The following is a 9,067-nucleotide window of genomic DNA, read 5'->3' as shown; positions in this document are numbered from 1 at the left end:
GCACAAAATAGATTGGAGTGTAATCGATGAGTCTCTGGGCTCAGATCATTACCCCATAATTCTTACTCTGAAACAAAAAGAAGTTCCACAACTCCAAAATAACGATCTTGGATGGAACCTCAATAAAGCAGACTGGGAAAAGTATCAAAGACATCTAGAAGATGAACTAAATGAATTTTGTGTAAGTGACCCCGTAAAAGCGTACACAGATTTTATACGGATAATTAACTCAGCGGCAGAAAAAAGCATTCCAAAAAGGAAAAAATTGATAAATACTAGGTTCATTAAACCAGTGTGGTGGGATGATGAATGCAATCAGCTAATAAAGGAACGGAGAGAGGGTGAAAAAGCTTATAGACAGGAATCCAACTATAAAAACTATTTAACGTGTGAGAATATAAACAAGAAAATCAAAAACATTTTCAGGAAGAAGAAAAAAGACAGTTGGAAGGAATACGTCAATAAAATGAATCCAAATACTTCAGTCAAAGAAGTATTTGGAATGATTAGACGTCTCAAGAAACACACGAACGGGACCGACACATATAGTAATATCCCTGAAGAAATTAGTGAGGAAATCATCGACTATCTATCACCACCGGGTGCCAAAAATGACTTAGGCAATGGAAATAAAACTGTCCTGGAAAGAGAAACAAACAACCTGATGGAACCATTCTCATTGTGGGAATTGGAAATAGCTATCAAGAGGAGCAACAACACAGCTCCTGGAAAAGACGGCATATCATATTCAATGATTGCAAACTTGACACCACAAGCTAAAAGTATACTGGTAGAAATAATTAATAAAGTGTGGCTGAATCCAGAAGCAATAGAAGATTGGGGGCAACAAGTGATAATACTTATCAGAAAAATGAATAAACACCCAAATTTAGTTTCATCGTATAGACCCATATCTTTGGCTTCCTGCATTGCAAAAGTCAAAGATAGAATGATCAAGAGAAGATTAGAATGGTGGGTAGAAAAGTATGACATACTTCCCAAATCCCAATGTGGATTTAGAAAGGGCATGGGAACATATGACAACCTAACGATCTTTATATCAGATCTATATATATCAATGGCTAAAAACAACTATGTCGTTGCTCTATTTAGCGATATTAAAGGTGCTTACGATAACGTCCTACCAGAGGTGCTGGAAGATACTCTGGCTAACACTGGACTACCAGGAAAATTCATAAACTCAATTACGACCAACATCCGAGAAAGAAAGATATTTTTCCGAATAAATGGGAAACTGATAGGGCCGAGAAAAATCTACAAAGGCCTACCACAGGGAGAAATTCTTAGCCCCATCTTATACTCAATTTATGTAAGAGACATAGAAAAAATATGGGAAACAGGTACCAAAATATTACAATTTGCAGATGACGTCGTGATATATATAGAAAAATCAAGCCTCCAGGAAGCCTATGAGGTGATGAGCCGTAACATAGATCTCTTCCACGAATGGCTCGCAAAGAAAGGACTTGAATTGTCGGACGAAAAAAGCTCAATCGGAATCTTTACAAGACGCAGGAAGCTAGAAGAAAGAACAGCACTAACGACTAAATACCATACAATCAAAATACAAGAAAATAATAAATTTTTGGGCGTCACATTCGACAAAAAACTATCTTTCAAAGCACATATAAATCAAGTAATCACAAAAATTGAGCCAAAAATCAACATTTTACGTATGGTAAATAGGACATGGTGGGGAGCTCACCCTACCACAGCCCTGAATTTGTATAAAACAATAATTAGATCATCATGGGAGTACGGAAGTCTAGCTTTCAGTAACTCTTCTCACTGCAGAAAGTTAGAAAAAATTCAATATAAATGTTTGAGACTGTGCATAGGGGCAATGATCTCCACACCTACAAACGCCTTGTTGGTGGAATGTGGAGAAATGCCTTTACATTCAAGATTCCAATATTTAAGTGATAAATTTGTACTTAAAAAATACCAAGTACAAAATAATAGAACAATCGAAAATATCAAGAATGTAGCCATAGATACATTAACAAGTGACTATTGGAGAAATCGTCCAAAACCAAGCTTGGTATATAGCTATATAAAAGTAATTGAAACAAGAGGAGACACAAATAAATACAATAAACACCCGTATTATAACTTTTTCACATTAGACAACAGTTATACGATAGAAAAAATATTCAATACGAATACAATCAACATAGAGGATTATAAAGTTATATTTACAGACGGGTCAAAAATTAATAACAAAACTGGCTGCGCTTTATTTTATGAAAACGATAATATCAAAATAGGATATAAACTACCAGACTTTGTTTCAATTTGGTCAGCCGAGCTAATAGCTATAAAAAAAGCAATTGAATATATAGAAAGCCACAAAATCACAAAAGTAGTCATAGTTACCGATAGCAAAAGCTGCATAGATAAACTGAAAAATCTATTCCATACTAATCGACTAAGCGAGACATTAGTATATGAAGTATGGAATAGACTTATACAGCTATTGGAGAACGGGTATACAGTCAAATTATTATGGACAAGATCGCACTCCGGTTCTAGTGGAAACGATGAAGCGGACTCCATAGCAAAATGGGCAACAGAATACGGAACTATGATCAACCTAGCCACTAGGAAAGACTATATAAATAATTCAAAGAAAAAAATACTGGACAAATGGCAAGAACAATGGAACAGATCGTCGCAAACAAAGGGACGACACTACAAGGCAGTCAACCCCAAATTGAAGACGAAACCGTGGTTCCGAAAATATGCAGATGAAAACAGAGGTACCATCGTAACAATAACAAGACTAAGGCTTAACCATGGCAACTTCCCTGCACACCTGAAGAGGCTGGGAATAATAGAGTCAGAATCATGTCCCTGTGGAGCATCAAGCGGAACATCTGAACACATCATACTAGAATGTAGTATATTTGAGGCAAGCAGGGCTAAATTGTTAGAGGAACTACACTCTATAAAAACACTGATTAAACCCTTTAATTTGACATCATTATTGCAAAATCTGAACTGTTATCCTAACATAATTAGGTTTATTAATAATAGTAAAATTAAGTTGTAAGTGACCAATATACTATATATGTTACCTGTAAATTGTACATTATGTATGTGGCTAAATGTTTATCAGAGGCCAATAAAAAAAAAAAAAAAAAAAAAAATGCTATTGTAAATATATAATTTATAATTTATCATTATATAAATGTGTATAATGGTTGACACTAATAAATATGTGCATCACGAGTGTTTCCATATTACTAATAAACATTATTCAATATTGTTATATGATGTATTTATTTTTACTTTGGGGGAGGTTCCGTAACGCCGGACGGCACCTAGTGCCGGACACTCTATTTAACACGCATTGTTTAAGCGAGTATAAATCTTTTTATTTCAAAATACAAGTGAAAGGGGCGCGGGGGCACACAGGTGCAGGATCACGCGCCTAGACCTGTGACGCACACGGCCACGGCGGAAGCAACCCTTTGCTGTTTTAGGCACAAAATCGCGGCGTCACCTAAATATCAATTAAGTAATTCTAGTACATTTGACTAGTACATTACATTTACATTTTTTTGACATTTGAGTGGTACATTACATTTGAGTGGTATGCAAAGATAAAAGTAGTGCTTGATTATTATCCGTAAAATTGTAGAATATTATTAGATCTTTTAAACAATTTTAGTTTATACCACAAAATTAGCAAAAATGTCTGACTCCTAGCGCCGGACACTAAGTCGTCCCTTAGCGCCGGACAGTAAACATATTGATATTTTTGTGAGAATTGACGTTATTTATTTTAATTATTTAATTTTGATCTGCATGAGTGCTAACGGTCACTACATACTCCATTTTTCGTATTTCCTAGTCAAAGAATGAAAATCTTATGATGAATGCTCCAGCTGAGAGCATCGGTGTGACCCAGCCAAAAGGGTGGATAAATAAGTATAAATAGTGCTTTTTTTTGCAATATCAAAGAATATTCGTCAAACACACATGTGCAGACATTCCAGAGTGTGGAGTTGGCTACATATGTGTTCAATACAGGTTATTTTGAAATGTCTGGTACTAGGTGCCACTTCCTAAAATCATATTCTGTGTTACCAATGTTTGATTGATAGTATTAATTATTTTTAGCAAAGGTTGCGTTTTTGTTAATTTAGTTTGATTTCTAACTTTGTTATCTAACATAAGTTATAATTTAATAAACATTTCGTAAAATATTTTTTGATTTGTTTATAAATAACCTTAGGTGTCCGGTTTTCGGGGACTTTACCCTAACTTAAATTTGCTACTTTGTATAGTAGCAAATAAGTTTGACTTCAATTGCATGTGATCGTTACGCACACTATTATCAACTTCCCGTAGGGTAAGTTATTGTAATGGGCCGAAAATCGAAATTGAAAATCCTTACATTTCTCGACGTTTTGAAGGTTTCTGAACATTTTGGCATACCTCAGAAAAAATGGATGTGCGTGTGTATGTATGTATGGATACAAATTTCCAGTCACGTTTTCGGGCGCAGGGATCAACCGATTTGAATGGTTCAAAAAAAATTTGATTTCTATTGATAGGGAGTTTTTGGTAAAGGCAGGTCCAGCAGTTACGGAGATGAAGAGCAAAGAATGCAGAAAATAGAAATCGAGTTTTTGAGAGAACTAAGCGTCCGATTTAAATGATTCAAAAAACTTTCTGCTTGTCTTAACAAAATAATTGATTTTGGAAAAAAAAATGTTTCAACTTTTTTTTATTTATTTTTGTTTTTTAAAAAAAATTTTGTATATCGAATATAATTCAGAGTTTATTTTTCATTCTGACCAAAGTTCTAATATACTTTGAACAAATAATTTAAACTTTGCAATTCAGTTTATATAATTCTTATAAATATTAGACAATGTTAGAATATTTATAATAATCTATTTGAAAACATTCAGTATTCCTCGAACATTTCTTTACGGTACGGGAAGTTTCAGCATTTTGCCTTAAGACTCGATGCCATACACCAAACTAGTTTTTTTTAGATTCTAGCTTTTTTAAAATATGTAAAGTGATACCCCGCACAATGGACGATGAGCATAACGAACTTCTTTTTTCGGTCTCGAACGTTCCGCACAACGAACTTTGCTTCAAACAACGGACAAAATTTTTGTCATTTGTAGTCAAAAAACATATGTTGTTCAAATTATTTAAAAAAGTGGACCTTGGAAATTTTTGCTCCGCTGTGAAAATATACTTGTTGGAAAAACACTATCGACGGCTTCTTTAAAAATTCAGAAGCTAAAAGGGCACAAAAAGAAGCAGTACGACTCTGATTATAACTTATTTCGTAAATCAGTAATATGTTTTTAATAATGTCTCAATAATATATAAAAAATATCTTATTTGCTATGACCACATTTCAAAGTACAGAACAAATTAATTTTATTTTATTGTACCTATTTGTATGTAAAAACGCGTTTCGCATAGCAAACTTTTTGCACAACGAACTTTCTCCCGGAATGTAATTATTTTAATTAATTATATTTCAACTGCATTTAGTTTACCGGAACTATCTCTGGATCTTACCAAAATATGTTTTTAATAAGCTTAAACTCATAAAATAAGTAAGTTTTTTACTCTTTCAATAAGATTTAATAAGTATTTTATGAATTATCTTAATATTTATTAATATATAATTGCAATGATATTAGATGTTATATAAGAAAAATTGTGTACCAATTTTTCAAACCGTCTTTTAACTAATGTCTTTGTCTTTTTAAATAGCATTTAAGATAATAATGCATTTTTGATAATAATGCAGTTTTGGAGTATCATTATGTATATCATTTTTTTAAACATAATTTGTGTCTTGTGCAACATAATTATTATTGACTTTTATGCTATAAAATAAGTATGCTATAAAGCAATATAAAAATAGGACGATATGCAAACAATAGTTTTAATTATATGCTACAACATGTATAAAATAATTCATTTTATTTTATTCAACAAGTATAATATAAAGCCTATTTTTTTAAATTAATATAAAAAAAGTAAATACCTATCTTTGCTCATTGAAATAAAATTGAACCATTTAGTACTGCGGTGCGTGTGTGATGTATAGGTAAAATGTTTCATCTTTCCACGTTAAAAATAAATAAAAATTAGCAGCAAAGTTATCAATATGTTGTTGATGTTTAATCAAATGGACGAATCAAAAGCATATGATAATTGATCAAAACTTTAGTATTTTGAGACTGTACATAAGATTTTCAAGTATTTTAATTTGGCAGAGGCAATTAATTTTTCAAACTCATTCAAAATAATGATAATTAATTATAGTCAAAAAGATTTGTAAATTACTACATTTTTTTTTTTATTCTCTATTTTTTTACAACTGTCCAGTTAAGGACATTTAATAAATTTGGGGAATTTATAATTGTCAGCCGTAAAGGGACATTGTAAACTGAATGGACATGTTGGAAATACAACTCAATAGTTGTTTTTTGTTATAACATTAACAATATTTTATTGGTAATGATATAATCTTAACTATTTACTTATAAATATTTTCTTATAAATAATGACTAAGTTATTTCAATCTTTATCAACCTACGTCGATAGTTCTCTGTTATTACGGAGTTTGCTAGTGAATTTGGGTGACTGATTGTTTCTATATTTATGTGCTGTTTTTATTATTACATCTTTTATGGTAGGTGTGTGTGTTCGTGTCGAGATGAATTTGCCAGTTCGGGATATATTTTGGTGCTCCTAAGGCAATTTTCAAAAATTTGTTCTGAAATTTCTGTATTATTTCTATATTAGTCTTATAAGCACTGCCTCGCAATTGTATTCCATAACACCGAATTTGTTTTGTTTGAATAAACCTTTATATAAATGTAGCTGATTGTATGTGCTTAGTTTGGATTTAGTCCCTAATATCCAGTAAAGCTTTTTGGTTTTTATCTCAAGCTCTTGCCTCTTTTTTAAATGAATTCGCTAATTAAGTTCGTATTTTTAACTAATATTTTTTATATATTTGAGCATAATCCTATTGTACAAACATATATACATACACACATTATTTTGTGGATCTCCAGAAGAAGTCAGTGAGAAGATCAAGGAGTTCTATTTTGAAAGCGTTAATCAACAATTTTAACTCAGAAAATATAAAATCATATCTGGGCGGGATTTGGACGGAATCTAGATATTTGTACCCAGACGGGATCTGGTCTTGATTGGTGTAGGATCTGACAGATCGAACTTACAATGATGTTATATTGGAAGTGTTGAAATCAGATGGTATTTGGAAATCTAGAAATCGGCGTCTAACTGGAAGGTTTGAATAAAAAAGAATTTGATTAACGGGCATTAGTACGATTGGAAATCTAGCAATCGACGAGTAGTGAAATTATACAGAAGAGATGTATTACGAGAACAAGTAGTAAAAATAACAGTTGTACTAGGGTGGGCTAAAAAGTTTCTAACCTCAACACGAAGTTGTGCATCTTATAGGAGTTATTCGCTAATTTTTGGTTATTTTGGACGCTCCTTTTTCAATCGATAGTCGTTTGAGTGAGTACTTGTATTGTAAGTGTTTTTGTGAAAATTGAGTATTGAGTATAAACGGATACGCAAATAAAAGATAAATTGGATTCTGTGTGTGGGGAGTCTGCGCCATTATTTACCACAGTAAAATTTTTGAAGTTGAGTTTAAACGTCGCCGTAAGAGCTTAGGGGACATCCAGGCATTTTTCATTAAATCAAGATTTGTTCTACGATGTATCTTTAAAATGTTTATTTATCTATGCCAGTTTCCTTGTTGATATTGGTACGCACACAACGTTGATACCGGTACGCGAATGACGAATTATTGGCACTTGACTCTGCCGTAACGTACTTTCGTTGCATTTGCACGGATTTACACCCTAGTCGCGCCTAAAAAAGTTTTACTTTAAAAAGCTGTCCGCGCATTGGCTGCCCCGTTTGCTCACGTTAGGCCAAATACAATGGTTTGGAGCCGATTAATTACAATTATAGGTGAATCTTGAATTTACCATCATACGCCTAAATCAAAACTACAGTCTAAACAGTGGACTACAAAGAGAAAAACAGCCACTAAAAGAACAAAAACAGTTATTTCGGCCGGGAGTGTGATGTATTTTAGGATATTCACGGAGTTCTTTTAATCGATTACCTTCAAAAAGGAAAAACCATAATGGAAGCATATTTTGCATCATTATTTGACAAGCTAAAGGCATAAATTGCGGAACATGACCGCAGAAAAAAAAATCTGTTTTACCAAGGCAACGCGTTGTTGTCTGCGCCGGCAACTTTTCAGTCCACCATCGTACTATGATGGGTGTGTGTATTAACAAGCGCTTTGAGTGTGAATTTGAAGCTAAAGTCGATTGTAAAGATGTTTTTACATTATAAACTTGGTTGACGCAAGTAGAAATGAACAAGCAGAAATGGCGATAAGTTTGCAGATGATAGTTACAAATATACGCATAGTGATCATTTCGGATATATTGGGAAAGATTTCTTACTTTAACGGGAATCGAGACGACGGCATGGATTTTAAAACATGAAGTTGAAAGTATCAATTCCCAAAGAGAAGGTCGACTTTATTAGTGGTGTCGCGTTTGAACGGAGAAGCAAGTGCCTGGTTTAACGCTGCACCTGATAATGTAAGATTAGAGTACGATAATTTGAACAGCATTATGTGTGAACTTTTGCACTATAGAGTGCGCACCAAAGTAGGTCAATTTGACAGTATTGTAGATCATAGCGCGAGTGCAATTTACAGAAAGTTATGTGTGAAGAAGTTTTGATGGCATAACAGACTAAGGAACCTGAATTGCAGATGAACTTAAAGGAAATTAGACCAGTGAATATCGACCAATTAATAAAATCTATTTAAGTTAGTAATAGTCAGCAAGTTGATTCAGTGTCTGGAGATAATGATATAAAACGAGATAATGATCACAGAAAGAAGAAAAATGTGAAATTATTGAAAAATGCATCAAGGAGAATGCATTGGAGGAAAAGGTATTGGACTAAGGTGCATAAGTGGAGG

Source organism: Ctenocephalides felis, unplaced genomic scaffold (assembly GCF_003426905.1).
Source record: "Ctenocephalides felis isolate EL2017-DRISC unplaced genomic scaffold, ASM342690v1 CF-g0.4_SCAFFOLD_01886, whole genome shotgun sequence".
NCBI classification, from domain to species: Eukaryota; Metazoa; Arthropoda; class Insecta; order Siphonaptera; family Pulicidae; genus Ctenocephalides; species Ctenocephalides felis.
The sequence above is the reverse complement of the archived record's forward strand: the minus strand, read 5'-3'. Positions refer to the sequence as shown.